This window comes from Bombus huntii, chromosome 7 (genome assembly GCF_024542735.1).
Source record: "Bombus huntii isolate Logan2020A chromosome 7, iyBomHunt1.1, whole genome shotgun sequence".
Classification (NCBI taxonomy): Eukaryota; Metazoa; Arthropoda; class Insecta; order Hymenoptera; family Apidae; genus Bombus; species Bombus huntii.
In genome coordinates, this window is record NC_066244.1 from 13,703,677 (window position 1) to 13,725,825 (window position 22,149).

At 37.9% G+C, this 22,149-nt stretch overlaps 1 long non-coding RNA gene across 3 annotated transcripts in view; it reads left to right on the forward strand.

Moving 5' to 3' along the window:
• LOC126867376 (uncharacterized) overlaps positions 1–22,149 on the forward strand; it is a 246,270-nt gene that overhangs the window by 206,636 nt on the left and 17,485 nt on the right. For all 3 annotated transcript variants that reach the window (XR_007690224.1, XR_007690223.1, XR_007690225.1), the window contains exon 5: positions 21,239–21,480. This is a non-coding gene — a long non-coding RNA (uncharacterized LOC126867376). The remainder of the gene's footprint in view (positions 1–21,238; positions 21,481–22,149) is intronic.

Genomic DNA, 22,149 nt, shown 5'->3' on the forward strand with positions numbered 1-22,149 from the left:
AACCATGAAGCATATCTTTATATTCATAAGAACACCAATTCTCAGAAACATCTCATAAATGTAATACGAAACACTATCTAATCTATCAAAATCACTGCTGACAAATTAACGAATAAATATCTCGTAAATTTGAAAAAAGAATTTTTAATAATTTAAAATTAATGAAATTAATATCCATAATAAAGTATCATTCGAAAAATCACACGCGTGTCGGTTGGCCAATAATTGGCAGCCAATAAACTCAGGCAAACGATCACGTTGGAAGATCGTGTGATCGTTAACAACAGGCTCGATAAATCCAACGCCTCGTCATCGACTTTACGAGTTGTGAATTCCGGCAGGCGACATTTATCTGTAGGGATCGCGACACGACCAGATACACGAACAAGTTATTGCAACAAATTCAGATAGGAATCGGTCTGATCGCATTCGCTCCCGTTTCAACCGGCCCCGGGACAACCTGATAAAGTTTAGGAGCTCGTAGTCGGCACGCTTCTGAAAACAACTTTGCACCTGGTCGCACCTGTCCATCGATAGGATCGTCGGCGACGCGTGTCCACGATCCACGACTCACGATGTGCGAGGAGAAAGCAAATTTACCGGACGTTGAAGGTATTTGTTTAGCGAGATGTAAGATATCGTCGCCGAATTCGATGATTTAGATGACCGGAAGCGAAGGTTAGCTACGTCGGTGGCGCCCATTGTGTGGAGATTTTGTGGAATCGTATCGTAGATCGGCAAAGATTATTTTATTCTTGCTTTTCTCGAGATTCCTTGATTTTGTTTTATTCATGAATTTTTTTCGAACGGGAACTCCAGTATCGTGCGATGACTTTAATATTGTCTTTACTAGCCCATCTTTTGGATTAGAAAATATACACACAAGGATTATGTTTTATAAGATGTTCTAAAACGAAGAGTTTAATACTGTGTGATATCATTATTTAAAAAAATCTTAAACACTAGTTGGTCTGTGTAACTGAATTATTATAAAGTGTAGCAAAGATATGCATGAATATACGAAAATTTTATTTTATTTATAATATATATCGTAATTTAAAAAAAATATTTACCTACGAGGAATTAAATCTAATCGAAGCAACCGGCTTAACCAACGATACCACTTAAGAATTGCACGAAAAAAGAATCGACCCATGGCAACAAACACTGAAAAAGGAAGAGCCGAACGTGAAGAAGCATCTCAGTCAACGATCTTCAGCCGCAAACTACAAACACATTTTTGCTCCAACATATCCGACTCGTTCTTCTCGACTCATCATCTGCAACAAAGTTGCAATTCACCAGGCCGTAAGCAAAAAGAAGAAGTACTCTCTCCAACGAGTTCACCAGAAAAGACATCTCAACAGGTTGTCTGAGATCACGAGGCGAGCATGATCCACAGGAAATCGATGGAAAAGGGCAGCGATTGTCCGCAGGTGGCAACGATAGAGTATCGTTTCCAGTGGCACGAAGCAGCGATAAAGGCTGAAACGAGGGTGTTCGGTCGCACCTGTCTCACGTCGGTTCGACAAAGTCTGTTCAGTTTGCTGGCGCGAGAGCCGAGGGTTGCGGTCTCTGGACCGTGACGAACAGCTCTCTGCATGCTTCTAGGTAACGTCGTCGACGTCCCGTGATTCCACCCTGCGATCGATCGCATAGATTCGATCGTTCTTGCTTCCCCACAGCCGGTGAACAATGAACGTTTGTGATATCGTTTGGCTCGACAGCCGGACTGAGTGTTTAGTGTTGCAATTTTGAAAACGTTGATGACCGTTGATAGGAATAACGAGGTTCGCTTCTGTTAGAGTTTATAGATAATAGATTTTATCTTAGCTGGAATTTATTCCTAGCGGATTTTATTTTTGTATCTATGTCTTTCTCTTTTATAGAAGTTTTAAATTTGATGGTTTATGTAACAATTAATCATTATTCCCTTTGTAATACATATATACTAGGTTAAATAATTAGAACAATTTGCATTACATTTATCAAGCATATTACATTGATAGGAAAAATGTTAATTTTGGCTTGTTGCCCTTATTTCAGGTGTTTTATCAAATGTTAACTCGAGTTTTTGAAAGATTCGAGAACTTACAGTCGGCCAATTTTACTGCAATTGATCTGTGGACGCAGTCGAAAGGGAACGGCATCGACTTTCGTCGATCTTGGTGCCCTTGCTTTATTCTCGGCGATTACTCATTAAAGCCTCTATGTTACCGTGAAATTATCTGAAAATCCCACGGCCCCTCTGTCTGTTCAGCTAGAAAACGATTTTAAACCACTCGGGGGTAATTAAAGAATCGAAACGCCTCGATTTCCATTTTTCTAACCGTAATACGCACCTGAAGCGGAGCAAAGTGTTCCTTCCCGAAGAATAACTGGAACTCATAGTGTATTCCTCGATGAACTCGAGAAGAAACTCCCATTGTCGGCTGCCGCTGGCCTCGTCCAAAAACAAGCGTTGAACACGATGGCGATGCGATTTCACGAAGCGTGACACGGCGCGCAATTTTTCGCGCGGACAATTCGGTCCGCCCCGATAAGAAACGTGGTTGAGCATGAACAGCACGAAGAATCGTGGCTGTGACACAAGATCGTTTAATCACCAGCTGGCCAATCACCGGTGTGTCACGGCTGGAAAAGCGATTCCTTTGATCGTCGCTTTAATTATCGACCACCGATTCACTGCATCTTTTACGAGGTCGGCTCGCTCGGACATGGCCAGAAGCAGAAAGCTTCGTCGACGCTACGATCGATTGCCGGGCTTGAAACACCTGTTGAACCGACCACGATCCTCTCCTCTTTCATTAAAACGATCTATTCAATAAAACTTTCGATCTCGTCTCGCTGCAAAGAGGACGGTGCATCGGACAAAACGTACAAAACGAACATTTCCTACAATAATCGTCGCGCGTTCGACTTACTATGGTTTGTCGTACGTTTCAATAGAGTTTGTACCGTTTGCAGAGTGTATCTTTTTATTTCGGTGTTTATATGCTGAATTTTCATGAACCTTAGAAACGTTACGTGGGTTTTGCACATTCTTTTGGTGGAAGATGTGTTTTCTTCAAAATTTTGCTGAGATTTATTCGCCATGCATTGCAAATATAAATATACGTGTGCACTTTATGCTTTAATGTTACAGTCTGTGAGAAACGACAAGACACGACTACACGCAGATACATTTGGTTCGGCAAGTAAAACATACTAAGGGATAGCTAGTTGTGTTTTATTTTGTCGATTAATATCGTGATACCCTATATTTAGACTCTTGTTTATATTAAATATATATACAGGGTGGTTGGTAACTGGTGGTACACGCGGAAAGGGGGTGATTCTACGTAAAAAAAGAAGTCGAAAATATAGAATAAAAATTAAAAAATTTAAAAATTTTTTAAATTAAAAAAATAACGTCAATCGAGACAACGATCTACAGTGAGATCCGTTATAACGAGACGTGATAAAGTGCACGCGTACCGAGCGAAAATTCAAAGTCGATTTTCTCGAAAACAAAGCCTCAAACGAAAAATTTTTATTCTATATTTTCGACTTCTTTTTTCGCTTAGAATCACCTCCTTTCCGCTTGTACCACCAGTTACCAACCACTCTTTATATATAATTGTCTGACACAATTCGTTTTTTATTAATTATCATTTTGTTACCTTATTCTTAAAGATTAATCAAAAGTGATGAAAGTATGTTATACGTATTTGTTTAACACAATTCAATTGCTTTCTAATTTTTATCTGTTTCTTAGTGACGATGTAACGATTTGATAAGGATACAAAGTAGCACAAGCACCAAATGGCAAAAAAACAAAAAGGATCACATGCCGAGGATCGTAATATATTATACTATTTATTCGTTATTGCTACATGCTCCGCTTGAACGAACAATTAATTTTACAGTTACGACGCAATCAATTACAGCTACCACACCTTCAGCTGAGTAACTCCTCGTGGATGTCAGTTTACTACGTGCCATTGCCTCGTTCGTTGCTTATAACTATAATAATTCAGTTTTGTAAAATTTGTATTTTTAAAATATCTTCTTCGTTTCATCGTTAAAACTTCCATTCTGTCCACCACTGTATGTCACGGTTCTCAAGACACATTGTACTACCGAGGCCAAGCCAGGGTCTTTCGTCCATTCAGCGAGTTTCTTCTCTTATGAATGAACCCAGTGATCCGTCATTAGCATAGTCACGATCCACGGCGACATCGCGCGTCCTCCCTAACCCGTTATTCTCGTTGCCTTGCCACCGGCTAAATAGCTTCCCGATGCAAATTGCCCCGCTTCAGATTGCATAATCATCTTTAACGGGCCGCGTTCGATCTTATAGAAAATCTCCGCTCGATTCTTATCTCTGCCTAAAATACCAAAGATAAAAGATATGCAAAGCTTCTTCACGAAAGTTACCATATTCGTTTCCCCGTCCACACGGATTTCTATTTCCTTTGCTGTTGCTGCAACTTATTGTTTCTATATTCAACGTTGACATTTGTTTAAAAATAAAATAAAAGAATAAGTCTGAAATCTTCGATATCGAAGATTCGAGCAGATAAACCAGTTTCTTCGCAAAAAATAACCAGAACGGTGGAAGAAAAAGACGAAAGGGTGCAACGGGTGGTCGAAAAGGGAAGGCTGATCGAATCACGAATCACACGGGAGTAACCGAAAGTGATTTCAGGTGTGAGATCTTGATCGATCTTCGAACGGGGGCATAATTCGGGGCGCTACTATGAACCCGTCGTATTATAATATCGATATTAGCATTCCCTCTGCTGTATTATTTACACGTGTAGACGAAACAGAGCTGCGGTTGTGAGCTGCAGCAGTGGTAATCGCCACTGGTCGGGACCCCGGATAGATTAAATTGGGACAGGTAGCAAGCTGAGGTGAAGCGAAGAGTATCGAAGTCACGTGCGGCCTCCGCGCGACCGGAAACATGGTATAAAGGATCCAGGGATCCTAACAGCCGCAACACCGATAGCAGCTTCTTCTCGTGGCTTCTGATTTAACGATGTTTCGCGAAGATGAAATACCCGATTATAAGTTCTAGATTCTAAGAACGTCATCAAAGTAAACCGTATTTTGCAGTCGAATTTTTCCGAAGCGTTTCGAAGGCCATGTTACCCGAAAAAAAGATTTTGTACGTAAATGGTACGAAATATCGGCGTCGTGTTGCAAACAGAATTATATTTGACAATTGCAAGGAATAAATGTGTAGATATTGAAAATTCCGAAGAAAAATCAAACGATATGAACGTTATACTTATACGAGGAATTTGTATGAAATTTAATTATCTATTGAAAATTAACCAAGGCGTATTTTTTACTGATATTGGAAATAGAAATTTTAGTTTGTATATTTCTATGGACAGATATCTAAATATTAGCTTTACAAATTAATTCGATGACTTTATATTGAATACGTCACGAAATCACTTTAAAGATTATTTTCTTATTACTTTGGAATCTTAAGATCTCTGAACCGGTATAGATATAACATCGGAAAACATTAAGAAATAAGATCTTTTCGTCCTTCGATCAAAAGTAAAAACGCTAAGATTAACACAAAGGCGAAGCCGATAGGTAAATGATGAAATGACGAAAATCCAACAATTCTTTCGACATAATAGTGGCATAGATTGACAGGACGGTGGACAGGTTGTTAGACTCGGTTTTACCGATCAGAGCGACGATCACAGCGTGCTCGCGCCGAGCGGAATGCACGCAAGAAAGTGGCGGGATGAAAGACGAGGACGCCTGATTCCGATGGTCACAGGAAGAACCTCGGCCACGGGATTACGTGGATGTTGGTACGGCCGTGGTGTTTCTCCGCCGGCGGAAAAATTAACCGGATTCCAAAGAAATTATCGGGACAGCTTCTTGCGGAAGTTTCGAGGGCGTCGCGAGCAAACAACAGAGACGGAATTGAAAAAGCTACGAGCTTTTTTACCAGCGCCACTTCCTGTCCGCTTCGCGATAGTTCGACGCTTGGTATTTCAATATTCGTTTCCGGTATTAAATTCAGATGCATAGAGATCTTGGTGAAGCTTGTAAATTTCATCTGAATGAAGGGAAAAAGAAATATCTTCGTAATTTTTGTACATAGATGCAATGTTCTATGTCTTCTCGTGTTTCTCAAAAGTCATATAATTCTTAATTCTTTAATTCTCGTAATTAGGATTTCTTATCGCTTTTTCTATCATATTCGTATTTTGGGATTTATATTTAACTATCTTCTTTTTGTTGGATGAGACTTATCCGTTAAAGTTCCTCATTCGCTTTTTGCACCCTTTAATTTTATTCATTCTATTTGAAATCAAGTATGCACTTAGTCTTTGAATATGTTGATAAAATAACCGGATGTATCAACCTACGCATCAAAGTTATAGTTATATCGGACAGAAAACAGGATCCAATCCAGTTCCTCTTTTTTATTCTTCCTTTCCTTCTCAAACATCGCGATGTTCTATTTCCGACAGAAACTAGTATTACACAATTTCTTTTTCATTGCAACTTTCCACCTATGTTCATAATCGGTTTATACCTTAACAATATTTATTTCAACTTTATCCGCGTGAAATGTCTCGCGTTACTTCCGGCTGTTAGTTTATCTACATCGACTCGAGCTTATATTATACCTTGATTTCCTGTATGTAATTATTCGTTGTTATGGTGTTTTATATGCGAGATAGTGTTGCGTTAATTGACAAAACGTCGATATTTATCGCGTTAACAAGAGATCATCGATGTCTAGCAAGAACTTCTTCGTCGTGAATTCACCGTGATTTACAACCTACCAGGTAAAAAACTTGCCACTCTTTACGACCTTATTAGTGAACTCGAGATGTTACACGCTTATGGAATGTTTAAGGGTGCAAAAATCAACAGAGTATTTTTACAAATCACTTTTGTACGAGGAATCACCTCTGTTCCGGTCGTATCACGATTACGGAGGTATCTTGTATTTCTCACGTTTCATAATTCATATTCCTTTCTCATTTCCCAATTCTGATATTCTCCAACCCACACATTTCTTCATTCCTCGCATTCGCTCATCCTTTCTTCTGTATATCACATTCCCCTTTCCACATTTTAGTTCAATAATTCCACCTTTCCAGAAGAAACTGGGAATATCCGCAAGAAGTATTTCCCCCCATAAAACGTAAAACACAGCCCACAAACAATCTACGAGAAATTGCCACATTCCACAAACTAAATTTACTGTCCCGCAAAAATGAGATTTGTTTTCAATAAATTTCCCATAAGGAGGTCACCATACGCTGCAAACCAAATTCGCTATCCGACAAAGTAAAATTCGTTTGCCACAAATTTCTCACAAGAAATCACCGTCGCACAAAATGCAATTTGCTTCCTACAAATTTCTCACAAGAAGTCATCACATCCACGAACCGAACTTATTATCCTAAATATACAGAATGAAATTCGTTTCTTAATGAATCAACCACGAGTTTCTGGAAAGGTGAAACACCGAAACGAAAATTGGCTCAGCGGCTACATGTATCAATGGCCGGTCGATCGACTCTTACTTTCGACACGTTTCGCGTGTCGCCGACTGGAAATGCGACATTTCTATGGTCGCGCCCTTATCACCACGCTTTGTATCATAAATTAAGAGAAAGTATCGCAGCCTCCCGCTGGCCCACTGCACCGTAAACCACGGCGAATCAGAGCTGAACTATCGGCCTGTATCAATGCTCGAGAACTTCGAGTTGACACGGATTGTTGGCCCTGGATGAGGTTCGTGTCATTTGTGCTTTCTTTATGGCACACGTTCGAACTTAAAGTGTTCGGGCACAAGACGAAGAAGAGACAAAGGGAACGTGAAGTTTCTTGCGAACAATAAAGTTCAAAATATGAGAGTTGGTTCGATAAAGAAGGGAAGTAAAATGTCTAGAGGAAAGGAAAATTGCTATTGAGTTTATGGGGCAATGAAACTGAGAAGTAGTATAGTAGTATAGTATAGCTTTCTGTGTGGGTATTCTACTATAGTATAACTATGCTTTACTTTATTTTAGTTTCGCACTGCGACGTTCGACCACAGTCTAATTCTACTGTGTACGTGCTCACTGAAAGTTTCAATTTCAGATCATTCGCTGTTAAATTCTCTGACTGATTCTTTGAACTGAAAATCGATGGAGTTTTTGCTCTTAAAATTGAAAGTGTTGAAAAACAGTTAAGGAAATTAAATAAGCAATATAAGGGTAAAAGGAAGTTAGCTAATGTTTCAGAAATATTTTAGACGTTCTTTGCAGCCACTCTATTTCATAGGTTTCTTAAATCTTTAGAGTAATTAAAAATACTTCAGGAATATTTTAACAAGCTTTGAATTATCTCTATACCACTGATTTCTATGAATTTGTACCACATTAAAAAATACAAAATTACACAGAATGTACGTAGCATGGAAAAACGTATAAAATATCCAAAGTGCGCTTTTTATAACATTAAATAGGAGCAAATTTCTATCGAGGCTCTATCTTTCCAATTATATCGTCAAAAACGTAGCTCTGCATAAAAATCCGCGGTCTGGTTATCTCATTCTCGGAATACTTTGTTCCTTTCACAATATAGTTGGCACGGAAATACACGTAAGCGACAGGCAGTCAGAAACAGACTGTCACAAACAATACAAATTAATCTATAACAAATACGAGCGAAGTATCAAAGGAACAAGTAATAATCCTGATCATTCTTTGCGCACACGATAATGACAGGAACGTGTCTGCATAACAGAAGGGAAACAGCTGCAGTAAAGTATCGGCGACAAGCGTTAAGGTGTCGTAAAGGCGATAATTCAACGGGTTTATCAAGCGCGGCCGAACACGGTCGCGCACTGTCTTTACGACTGATCGATATTAATGCCCATTGTTAAAAACGACCGATGGATATCGATCGACCAGCTTGAACGCAAATTGCCAGGGCACGAGAGCAATTCCCGCGTTTCAATTCGTATTAATAAAGAGGTTATAGTCGAACGTTGGTTCGATGGTTTTCACGAACGAATCTCGTTTCCATTCTCCTTCTCCTCTTCTCTGTTTCTACCTTGTCGTTCGTCTTTATCTCGCCATCTGTGAATTCAGGCTACTGGCCAATATCTGTCGTGATGACTTTTCCAATGCCTTTGCCCTTTTGCTTTCATGGTACGTGGCGATTTCGCGGTTGGATTACCAGGAAACGACCAATGAGTTGATTATTCAGATTTCCGTGCTGAGTTGTTTGTCCATAGTGTTTTATGGGGTTTACATGTAGGATATTTTTCATCTGGATGGTGGAACGTGGTTGACATTCGAAATAAGAGATATTGAAAAGCGTTGATTTTGACGATATTGTTTGGTAAAATACACGGGAATAATAAAGAGGCTAAAAAACACCTTAAGTGTCCGATGGATCAGGATAAAGGTAAACAATTGGCAATAAACAATTTGGAACAATAAACTTTGGAAAGTTGGTATATATGGACGAGACGGAGCTTCAGGGAAGAGTAGCAACAGCATCCTACGACAATCTTCATCAGAGCATCGTACTACACCGTATTCAGTCTCAACAAGATCGTACAACCATCGCGATCAGAACGTGAAACTCTTCACATATACTAAAAGTGCAAATAAAGTACCAAACATATTAACACTGGATATGTTTAATTTACTTCTACCTTGAGCTCATTCAAGGTTCGCGATATCAACATTCGCAACATCCCTCGTTACATTGCCGTATCGAATCTCATTCCAAAACATTGAGACAGATTAATAAGAAATACTCGATTTTCTACGATATAAACGAGAAATAGCTATCTCCTAACAAACTGTCATCACCAATACTTCATGTTATCACACGAGACTATAAAATAAAATTACCAGAAAATCAGGAAACATATATACCGTATAATCAAAGAACAAAGCTATACAGTGAGTAAAAAGGTACAAGTAAGAGTAAGTAAAAGCAAACAAAAGTGTACGATAAAATTCGTACAAAATCAGAAAAATATCCGTAAAATGAAAGAACGAATATCTCTCGGTAAACAAAACCCTAAAACAGAGTTCGTACACGCGAAATCAGAGAAACGTTAACAGAATGAAAGAACAAAGGTATTTCTTACTGTACGAAACTCTCGTATAATAAAATTACTATGAAATCAGAAAAATACGCGTACACAAAATCGAAGAACGAACATACAGGACACAAATCCATCTCTCTATCGTTCGCTCTAACTTTTCTTTCCCCGCTTTTCAGGTCGATCGCGGTTAGAGGCTAATAACTCGATGTCCGCCCCCTCTGATCCGCAAAGCAGTGAAAGCTAGGTGTGGAACAAGAGGCGTGACAAATCGTAGAATCGGGTCGATCAATGTACGAGCTGCGTAAGTGCGTGGTGGTTCGAAATTGCACGGTCGTGTCTACCTCCTTGGGCCGTGTCCACGCGTGTAAATCGCGCGTGTAGGTGCAGGGAAGCGTGTCTGTGTCGCGTGTATCTCGCAGTCCAGTGATTAATCCCCTCACACACGCCCATAATTCGCCCCTGAATCGGCTCGTATACACTGAGACCCGAACCGACCGGATTAAATAAGAGCTTTTCAATACGGCTTCTGGTCTTATCTATCCCCGATTCCGCGTTATTAGCCCTGACATAAATCGATGTATAAGCGTCCTCGAATCGACTGGTTTACCGATCGTTGTATTTTTCATGTTGGATTTCCCTGAAATACTTTTTATTCCTTTTTTTCCCCTCTTCTTTTTGTCTATGGTTGTTGCGGTTTGTTTTATTGTAAGAAGGAAGTGGATGAAGGTTTAAGACATTCTACATCGGTCGCGTCTTGTTACGCTCCTGTCATCGACATTCAGTGGTTGATCTTTTATACTTTGAGGATTATACAATTTTAGTCCATACTTTTTAACTTCCCCATTTTATTTTGGAATTTTCTTTTTTACGCGCAATCCAAAATGTTTATCCCTAGTGTCTCGTAATTTTAAGGGAACAATTGGCAAATTGACGAATAAATCATATTTCATAAATCGAAAACGAAGTTTGCGTGTATAATTATCTCATAAATATTTTAATTAATCTTGCAAACAAAAAGTTTCTTAATTTTTTAAATTATTTAATTCGTAATCGGAATACTTTTAAAAGAGACCCAAGATCTCTAAAATCTCAGTTAGGTGCTTGTTAAAAAAAGGACCACGATCAGAATGAAACAGAGCAGCGTCATTAAAGATCGTTCGTTTGTACGCGATTCAACGTGCAACGTAATGCATATATACGTGTGATTTGTCGTCTGGTACGTTTGTAAAAACGCGACTTTACCCTGAAAAGGCATTTCAACCGCGACTATACGATAGCTTGCACCAGTGGCGCATTGTGGCGCACATCATAGACAAAGCCGGATTATTTTTCACGGTTGCAAAGGAAGCGTGCAGTGGTATTGTGGACGGGAGACGGTAACAGGAACTAGTAACAATGGTTGTACTTTTTGCCTTCGTTCTTCGTGTTACACTGGTTTGACTGGACTTCTAGAAGAACAGCCCGTACGCGAGATGAAGAATGGCCGTGGACGGTGCAGCTGTCGTATTAAGCAAATTTACGTAACTTCATCGTTTGTTCGTCTTGTTCTTCATCAACTTGCATTTATAAATCTCTCTATCGGTGAATCATTTTTTTTTTCAATATATTCCAATATATCTTTCCAATCGTTCCTTTTTTTTCGATCGTTATAATATCGTACAGATTTTTGGAAACTGGTTAAAAAACCAGTACAGTTTCAGAAATTCTGAAAGACAAATTTTAATCACTGTATTGGAGTTCAAACTTTCCGTGCGAGAACCATACGAAAAAAGTATAACGATTTTTTTATTTTTATATCATTCGAGGATTAAAAGAGAGTATTTTAATCCGACTTAATTGAAAACAAATTTGTTTTAATTTTGTATAAAAGCAACAGAGCAATTAATACCGCGATTATCAGTACCAGACATCGGTACCAGAGTATCAGTAATAACCATCTGATCTTATGACAATATTTAAGAATTATTTCGTAATTTATCGTTCGACCATCTCATTACCCTTCGTTCTCTACTCATCCTCGGAATTCATTAATTCGATGACTTCCGAATTTCATCAGCATAGTTAACGAAAATAGAGAACGACGATACTCGTAACGAATGCTCATTGATGTGCATCGACGTACGCGAGAAAGACGAGACCACACTCGCAGGTCCATGCGACTTTATTAATTCGTTCGTGACGGGTGAAGATGCAAACGCCATAATCCATCGAGAACGAACCGCCCCAACGCCATTAAGCCACGCTAACGAATGCTCCCTTGGGCGATAGTGAACAGGTATTTAATTTCGTTTCATAAGCAAACGAATCTCTTTAAAGAACATTCAGTTCCTTGTGTAGCCTTTCACCACGAGCATGGCGATATTGAAATCAATTCTTCTTGTTTTTAATCTCTCAGAAAATTTATTATTCCAATTTAACTCGTTGTTTAGTGGATGATTTTAAGTAGTCGACGAGCAAAGGCTGGAATTGAAAATTCATAAACCTTGCTTCTCTAGTATTATATACGTGTATTGTTATTAATCGAGAAACCAACTTGATCAACTCCACTTGTTGCCAATGTCTCAAGAAATACACGATTAATTAAATAAATAAATATTCGTTTCTCAAGAAACAAATGACTTACTCCCATAAGTTTACTTGTTGCAAAATTGAATAGTAAAATTTTACAAATAATTGAATAACAGTAAATTCTAAGATATATTTAAAAACCTTTTTCTGCCTATCAACCTATACTTTACGAACTTGTTAATCAGTGTAGTTTCTGAACAGCTGAATTTACGATTGAAATTCAAATGAACCTTGGCTTTACTTGCCAGAACGATTAATAATCGTTAAAGACAAGAGAAAGAGATAAAATTTTGAGATTTATTCTATACTAAAATATCTTCAGAAAAGATAAATTCTTCGATAAAAATTTGGTAGAGGATCGATATTTCTTACGAACCAGCTGCAATTTGCCCGCTCGAGCTGCACGGCTAATTATAGGATGAGCATTTTGGTGGGCAATTTAATTTCGCAAATGATCCGTCCACCATTAATATTCATAGTTCGCGCACGTTGGATAACTGGTTATACAATATATGTTACATAACAATATACAGTCGTGCACAGAGAGAAAGAGTAAAATAGAGAAGTGAAAGGGAGGCATTAGAACGGCACTGCGTTGCAGGGCTGACAGAAACGGGATTTTGCTGAGTTAATTCGAAATAGTGGGACAGGAAGACGAAATTCGGCATGGGTTTCAACGATACTGGGTTAATCGTCACAAAAAACCACCAGGACCTCCCACTAGAAAAAGGAGCCATGAAATTTGTAAAATTATTTCACTGCTGCCCACCTATGGTGGTATAGTGATTGTTCGCTAAATAGCGACATTCCTGAAACTTCTATCAAACTGATATCTCCGTGGTAATCTTTCACTTATTCCACTGAATATTTTGAAATTGACGAAATTGCACAATCGAACGACTATTGTCAAATTTTTCAACCTTTTTAAATTATAATGCATTCCGTATAGTAATTGGGAGCTAAAATCGCAACATCATGGGATCCTTGTAAAAAGTCTACATTCAGATTTATTTTTGAATTTGAAAATTAACCGGTTCTATAAAATCTTTGATCACGATATCCGCGAGTTGGTGATTTATTGCAATTACATGTAAATCTTCCGCCACATAATTACGGATACGCATATAAAAATTATGATAAATATCTTGTTTAGAAAAATTTCGAACGTACTCGACAATTAAAGATGCTAGAGTGATGCTTTGTTTGTCTGGAAAAAAATGAACAATTATTCTCTGTTATTGTTCTTCTCAATTATTCCCTATTTATTTATATACTTGTATGGAAATTATTAACAAAGTTTCTGCTGTTGTGTGCAATTTAAATATTGATTTGTAATTGACGTAATTACTGTAAAAGATTGCCAGAAGGATTTCTCGGCCGATGTAAGGATAATATAGAAAATAGATTTGAGAGGCAGGTGGACGAAACCGTAGGATTAAGTCCGACGATCGATTTGTCGCCTGATTTCTCTTTACAGAGCTGAGTCACTGGCCTTTTTGCTCGCTTCACGGTGAATCGAAAGCAGCTGGGATTACCTAGATATAGAAATCTTTGTTCTCTCACAGAACGGGACCGAACTGCCGACGTCTGATCATTATCGACCAAAATCAGAGACGCGACTCAATTAATTAACTCGAAAAAAACTTAACCAACATTCTCAGATTCCACAAACCTGATATCCAAAGTCACTAAGGAATGAAAAACGGCTCTCGCAGAAAGGAAAATAAAGATAGAGAACGAATCCTCTGTACGAGATGCTACGATCGTCGGGAGACTGCAATTGCGGCGCATAATCGACTTCAACTTTCCCAAAATTCCAACACCAAAATCATCTTTCACGATTGAACTAATTATCAGCGATATTTTAGAAGTCACGAGTCAGTCAAGTTACCAGTGTCAATAAATTCCTCTTTATTCCAGTAACAAGTTTGGTAACGAAATAACAATTTATCATCGAATTTTGCAAATTATACAAATTGATCGTTCTATTTCACGTGAAATTGTAAAATTTATAAGGAACTGTTTATGCAACAGAAATCTATAACGCACTGTACGTTTGAAAATCACAAGGGAAAAATATGATCGGTACATTTCGGTTAATCTTCCCATTTACATGTCACTTTATGACTAAAAAGGAATATTTTGATAGAAAAAGACCATAAGCGAGAAGAAACCGTTGGATTCGAATATATAGACGACAAAGTTTGATGACAATCAAAGCTGTGACTATTGGAACAAACAATATTTTAATGGAATCACACGTATCTAATAAGTGTCAAAACCAAAATGAGTAAAATAACCGAAAGAACAATTTTGACAACACAGAACTACTTGCCACTGTACATTTTATAATTTCTCCCCCATGAAGAAATGGGAAATGTATCTGTCATATTCCTCCTCTGCATTCTTAGTTTGTCACTTGTCGATTCACCGATATTACTAAGCTGTTAAATTACTATACGAGAAAATCCAGACGAGGCCAGAATCAGAAAAATCCTCGATTTCTCCAGCCGAAACCGAACAAACGAAATATCGATCTCTCGTACCATCGATCACGATCTTATCAGCGGCACCCCCGTTGCAAGACTCGGGATGACGCCCTTTGGAGAATACTCTGTCCATGTTCCAGGTCCTCACGATCACACTCGCAAGAGTACACACGTACGAAGATACAAAAATGGGAAGGAGAAGAAGCACGAGAGTGAAGGAGAAACGAGGCCGAAAAGATCGAGACTCTTTATTCTCGTATCAGCAACGGGGAACGATGGAAACGACGTGGCCTATTATGAGCCGATCGTGTGAGACACAATGATCAATGCCAATCGGGCTGTGTGGAGAGCCGCTGAATGGACGCCGCTTCTCGGTGCGGGATTATGGTACCGGAGAGGGCCACCGAAGATCGACAGGGCCGATTACGTCCGCGATGACTTTAAGCCCCGTTTAAACGCTGCCATTCTTTTCCACCGAAGTCGGCTTGACCCCGTCTATCGAGGTACTCGTGCGCCGATTTTCTCATTCCCCCTTCCTTCGCTACTTCTTTTTCTTTTTCTTCGTTGCTTTCTTTCTTTCTTTGTTAGACCCCTTTCTTCCTCGGTCTGCTCCTCGAGAAACGAGAGTTCGGTGCGTGAGACACGAAGTGGATCGGGTCCCGGAAGTAGAGTTTCTCGAGGATCGTGGTATTTCTTTATGGACGAGACGATTTGTATTTTTATTTTATTTGTCTTTGAGAGATATTCTTCTTCTTTTTCTTAGACGGAGATGTATATCTTTATGTAAGTAAATATATTACTCTGTTGGAAACAAATTCATTGTACGATATAGAATAACGTGTAACTTCTGTACGTGGAAAATGTTTATAAACCGAGATGTATTCCATTGTCAGGAATTGAAAAATACTGTGAACATCGGACAAAATAGATTAAGCTTTCTGTTTCTCACGAAACTTCAACCTAAAACCAATAAATTCTACTTTCTTAACTCGTTAAAGTTCTAAATCAATTGCGGTGTATATTGAGCGAAATTTCGACGAATAATCATAAACTAAGCCGTGTTTCGTCACAAAAATATTGTAAAATACGTCAAACGTGGCAGAAAATGACAAAGTTTCCAAACTTCCTATCTTCGATAAAGCTTCGAACGTAAAATCGACTAAAATCTAAATCGGAAGTCGAGCGTAGATGTCCAAACAAAATCCCGACGACTTTCCACAAACCAAATTGTACCTCGACCTATAAAAATTCTAAAATACATGGAGCATCTCATAATATAAAAAAAGATATCGAACCTCCTGTCTTAAAATTGATAAAAATCTAATCTAACGTAAAATCGGCTAAAAGTCTAAATCGAAGATCGAGCGTAGGTGTTCAAACAAAATCCCGACGACTTTTCACATACCAAATTGTACCTCGACCTATAAAAATTCTAAAATACATGGAGCATCTCACAATATAAAAAAAGATATCGAACCTCCTGTCTTAAAATTGATAAAAATCTAATCTAACGTAAAATCGGCTAAAAGTCTAAATCGAAGATCGAGCGTAGGTGTTTAAACAAAATCCCGACGACTTTTCACAAACCAAATTGTACCTCGACCTATAAAAATTCTAAAATACATGGAGCATCTCACAATATAAAAAAAGATATCGAACCTCCTGTCTTAAAATTGATCAAAATCTAATCTAACGTAAAATCGGCTAAAAGTCTAAATCGAAGATCGAGCGTAGGTGTTTAAACAAAATCCCGACGACTTTTCACATACCAAATTGTACCTCGACCTATAAAAATTCTAAAATACATGGAGCATCTCACAATATAAAAAAAGATATCGAACCTCCTGTCTTAAAATTGATAAAAATCTAATCTAACGTAAAATCCGCTAAAAGTCTAAATCGAAGATCGAGCGTAGGTGTTCAAACAAAATCCCGACGACTTTTCACAAACCAAATTGTACCTCGACCTATAAAAATTCTAAAATACATGGAGCATCTCATAATATAAAAAAAGATATCGAACCTTCTGTCTTAAAATTGATAAAAATCTAATCTAACGTAAAATCGGCTAAAAGTCTAAATCGAAGATCGAGCGTAGGTGTTCAAACAAAATCCCGACGACTTTCTACAAACCAAATTGTACCTCGACCTATAAAAATTCTAAAATACATGGAGCATCTCATAATATAAAAAAAGATATCGAACCTCCTGTCTTAAAATTGATAAAAATCTAATCTAACGTAAAAAGTCTAAATCGAAGATGGATTCAAACGATAGATATTCAAACGAAAACTCCGACAGATTTGAGTGAGCGAGTGCATCCCCCATAGCGATCAAACGTAGGAGTCTTCAACACGCGAATGTGGGATGAATGGAAATACGGGTACTTGAGTAAGCTTAAATTACATTTCATTCATGCAGGAAAAGCAGACACGCGGGAGTCGGCCTTCCGGCTCGGCGTTGCGCACGTAGAAAGAGCCAGGGAGCTCCTGCGTAATAATGGCCGGCCTATAATGTGTATTATCCCGACATCCTGCGGCGTCTCCTTTCGCGTGCAGCTTTTCCTAGCCGAGACATTGCGACAGCAAACGATAATCGGACACTGTATCGCGTTTTCCCAGCCGCGGACACTCTTGTGTCTCGTACGAGGAGGCGAGTCTCGTTGCGCAAACCGAGTCGAAAAGTTGGAAATTACAAGGCAAACGCGGTGAAATCAACGTTTCGATGCCTTTATCGAGGAAAATGATCGTGCAAATTGCGTTTCTTCGCTCGGCCTTCCACGTGCAATCTCTTTTTTTCCCTCTATGGCGGGTTTTTTATACTCGTGTGGTAAATCTTTCGGATGCAATTGATTCCTCGAATGGTAGCCGATAGTATTACGAAACTGGTCGATAATTGCGTACAAACGGTTTAAATTACATTCTTAGATTAAATTTTTACTGCGCTCGCTGTAATTTCTCTGCCGTAAGTTCGATGAGAATTTCTAGGGAAACGTGAAATAGATTTGTTAGAACGAATACAGATTCGATTCGTTATTTCGTTAGATATTGTCAAATAGTAATGTACTTCGGATATTTTCGATATTTTTGCATGTCACATGCATTCTCTATGTTTCTGTATATTTCAATTTTTTGAATCTGCAGTCATCTCCAAGTTGCTTAGAATTTCTATCACACGTTTTGTATTAGGTTGTCCGAAAAGTGTCTTTCTTTCGCAAACGTGTTTCTTACCACAATGCACCTTCATATAAACATGAAACCAAGCCTGTGAAATGTCACGGTATTTATCTCAACGAAACAAAATGGACCGTACGTAATTCGACAAAATAATATAAAACAAAAAACGTTGTGCGTCTATTATTTCCTCATAAAACGAAAGAAACTTTTCGGGCAACCTAATATTATAGAAATAATTAGATCACATAGATATACATCGTACAGCAACAGCTACCATGATCTATCGAAATTGCTGTTAAATGAAAATCACAATATTCATTGAAATCTTTACGTAAAAACAGTTAGCCATAGAATCTGTGAAATTATGGTTGAATAAAAATCTAGCAGAAAATTTCCTAGCTTGCTCCGGAGAATTTTCAAACGTTTCAAACGTTGTCAAACGACATTTCAAATATACAATTGAAATATTCTATAACTAATTCGAAGAAACACGTAGTTTTAACTGTGCAGTGGCAATTATAAAACAGATAAATCAAAGTATATAGAATGGTTTCGTGTATAGTCCATAGTGTATCGTCGTTGGTGAAAGTGATCGTCCTTTGCGAAACATGAATTCTGGAAACCACTGCAGACTTTAATCGCGAGCCATCGAGCCGCCGTTTCAATGGGGGAGTATGGTATACAGGGGACAGGAAGGGGGTAAAAATCGGTGAAGAGGAATCATGGCTGGATGCACTCCCTCCCTGTGTTCACGCACTTTTACCGCCGGCTAGCATCGGCACTGGTTCTGCGTTTTTCGAGGGGGAACCGACGACCTGTTGAGCCCGTTGTCCTAACCGAGGAAAGTCGCCTGAATCGTTCGAAATATTATAGAATCTTTACACAATAACATTATACAAAAATAACTTGGCACAAATTTCATGTCACAATTTTTGAAGGAAAAAATCTAGAATGAAATATGACAGAAGGAAAGTCGACTGGATTGTTGGAAATATCGTAAAAACTTCGTAAGAATTTCGCGCAAATTTTACTTCCTAATTTGAAAGAGGAAAACTAAAACGAGATATTACAGGAGGTTGCAGTAAGAAACGCGATAGAATTTGAAGCCACCATTTCGCTTTCAATTTTCAACTCGAAGATCAACGAATCTGGAGTCCATCGTTTTGATGAGTCTGGTAATTCTAGATTCAAGTTATTTTGCTGGGTTTACTTAAATGACACAATAGAGTAAGATTATTCTTTGTTTTATAAAGTTGTTCGCAATTCTTTTGTTCGAAGATTGTTTCTGCATCTTTAATCTTTATTTAGAATTACATTATTAAAATAATATTCTATCTAAATTGTATCGAAAATCGCTTCATTTTAATTAGTAAAAAAAATTATATTATTAGTAAAAATTATAGTTTAACAAGTCTAACAATCCTAAATTAAAATCCTTGGCCACAAATGTAAAAAGAATTTTAACTCAAAGGCAAAGCGTTGTTCTCATTAAAATCTATAAATATCAGTCTCAATTAAAATCCAATTCGTAGCATCCAAAACGCATAGCAATTTCGACGAAAACGCGCCGTAGACTGTTGCAAACCGCTTTGGCGCTTTCACGTGGCTGCAATTTTCCCCAGTATAGTAGCTTCTTCTCCCTCCATGGATCACCATGAAAATCAAAGTAAACCGCGAAACAATATACTTTCCTACGTCACGTTGCTCCACTTTCCCTTCTGTCTTTTCCTTTTAATGACACTCATCGGGATCGTTCATAATAATCGGTTCCGACAACGAACGAGAAATTACAATTTACATCATACGACGATGCACACGAACTACAACGTGGCTAGCTGTAAGTATAAAAAGAGAAAATCGAATGTCGTACGACCCGCAGTTTCGACCGATGGAACGTTCAAGGATGGCAAAGCTCGCAACGATCACGATCGTTCTTGCAACTTGCAGCGTGCCGCGATCCAGCGGGATTGATCCACGTGGATCGATCGAGGGCAAAATAGCGGCACCAGGTGAACGAAATATTCTTTCCTCGATAATCCATGAGATTCTTTCGTAAAGTTAACGATAAGAGAAATTTCGCTGATTTGTAAAGATCTTTCGATTCTTTTTCTATTGTGTATATTTGGAATATATCGGGAATTTTTGGAAGGTTAACTATTTGGAGATGTCTTCTTAACGTGTTTTTAAAGAAATACAAAATATAGGATTAAGAGTAGAAGAGTGGAATTGTTTTTCAAAATTCAGAATAATATCGATAGAATAGTATTAAGGTTGACAGAGAAATTAAAGTTGTACGATATTAAGATTAAAATTCTTGGATGTCAAAATCGTGAAATATTAAATTTCTACTGAAGGAGTTTCAAATGGTTTCGAATCAGGGAAAAATTGCAATAGTTATTTCTTTGTCAGAGAATTTCTACAATGAATTTTTCGGTATTTTTGAAAAATAAGTGCAGTCAGTATTTTATATACATTATCGATTAAAAAAAATCTGCTGTAATTTCCTCGATTCTAGTGAAATATGTACTACACGTATCAATAGATTTTTAATTAAAACTGTCTTCTAAATTGTCAGATTCTGCGAAGGTAATGATTCAAAAGTAGACTGCGCAGATTTGTGCAAATATCTTTTGATCAATAGCGTATACAGAGTATAGCTTTCACTAATTTTGTAGGTTGAATCTCATTAGAATTAATTTATTCAAGGTCGAATACCAAATATTTCAAGAAACGATAAAATATGAAACTGGCAGAAGTTCCTCCTTGCCAAATTTTCTAAACAGTAAATCAAAGAAGTAACTTGAGAAGAATAAAGCGAGAGAATCAAAGGTTACTTCGGCGAATTTTAAAGCTGCACGAGGGAAATCAATACAAAGGAAAATCGAATCATTCGTTGTTTCAAGAAGCTTTTATTTCAGGTATAGCGGACGAGGCCATCAGACAGATTTTTCATATTATTTCCACGGAGACGTCGAGCAAGAAGGACGACGAGCAGCTAGTGAAGCTCATCAAAGAGGAAATCGTAAGGACAGCGCACAGCATCAAAACGCCGTCAGGTTCGATCGAAGCCGCCGCCAAAAGAGCACAAACATTGGTCACTGAATTGACAGCCGCCTACACCACTGCCATTTACAAATCGAAATCCTCGGAGGAAGCCAAAGTAAACTTCGCCAGGTTCCAGAACACCGTGCAGAAGATCGTAGACTTTATAAAAAATGGTCAATTTATTGTTTAGATACAATTTTCCATCGTAGGAGTATAAAGGTTGTTAAAAATGTCAAGTATGAATTTATTTTTATAAAAAAAATTTATTCCTTGGTATGTGCAAGTTGTAAAATAAACTCGATCAAAACTGACGAGAAAATAACTACGAAGTAATAAAAATAATTAAACGAAAAGAGATTTAAAAATGTTAAAAAACGAGAGAAAGTAGACAGGATAATTCATAGATGAATTTCAATTGATTTGATTAAATATACATAATTCCGAGGTTCTAAATAAAATTAACCTTAACATCATTTACCACGGAAGAATCATCGATTTGCAAAAATATCTAGACCATCTGGCAAACGGATACATTGCAGATATTAAGTAAATGAAATTTCCAATAATCAAATCAAAGTTTCGAAACGTCTACAAATTTCAAAAATCCTTGGCACGTGTAGCTCGTTCCTCGATACATCATAAAAAAGAAACAGCTGTTAAAAATATCTAAACGATCAAGCGGATAAAAATTTCAACGAACCTAGTGAAACACATAAAACCCATCGAAAATATAAACACCGTCTTCTTCGATCGTTAACCATGAAGAAACTCGAAAGTCTAACCG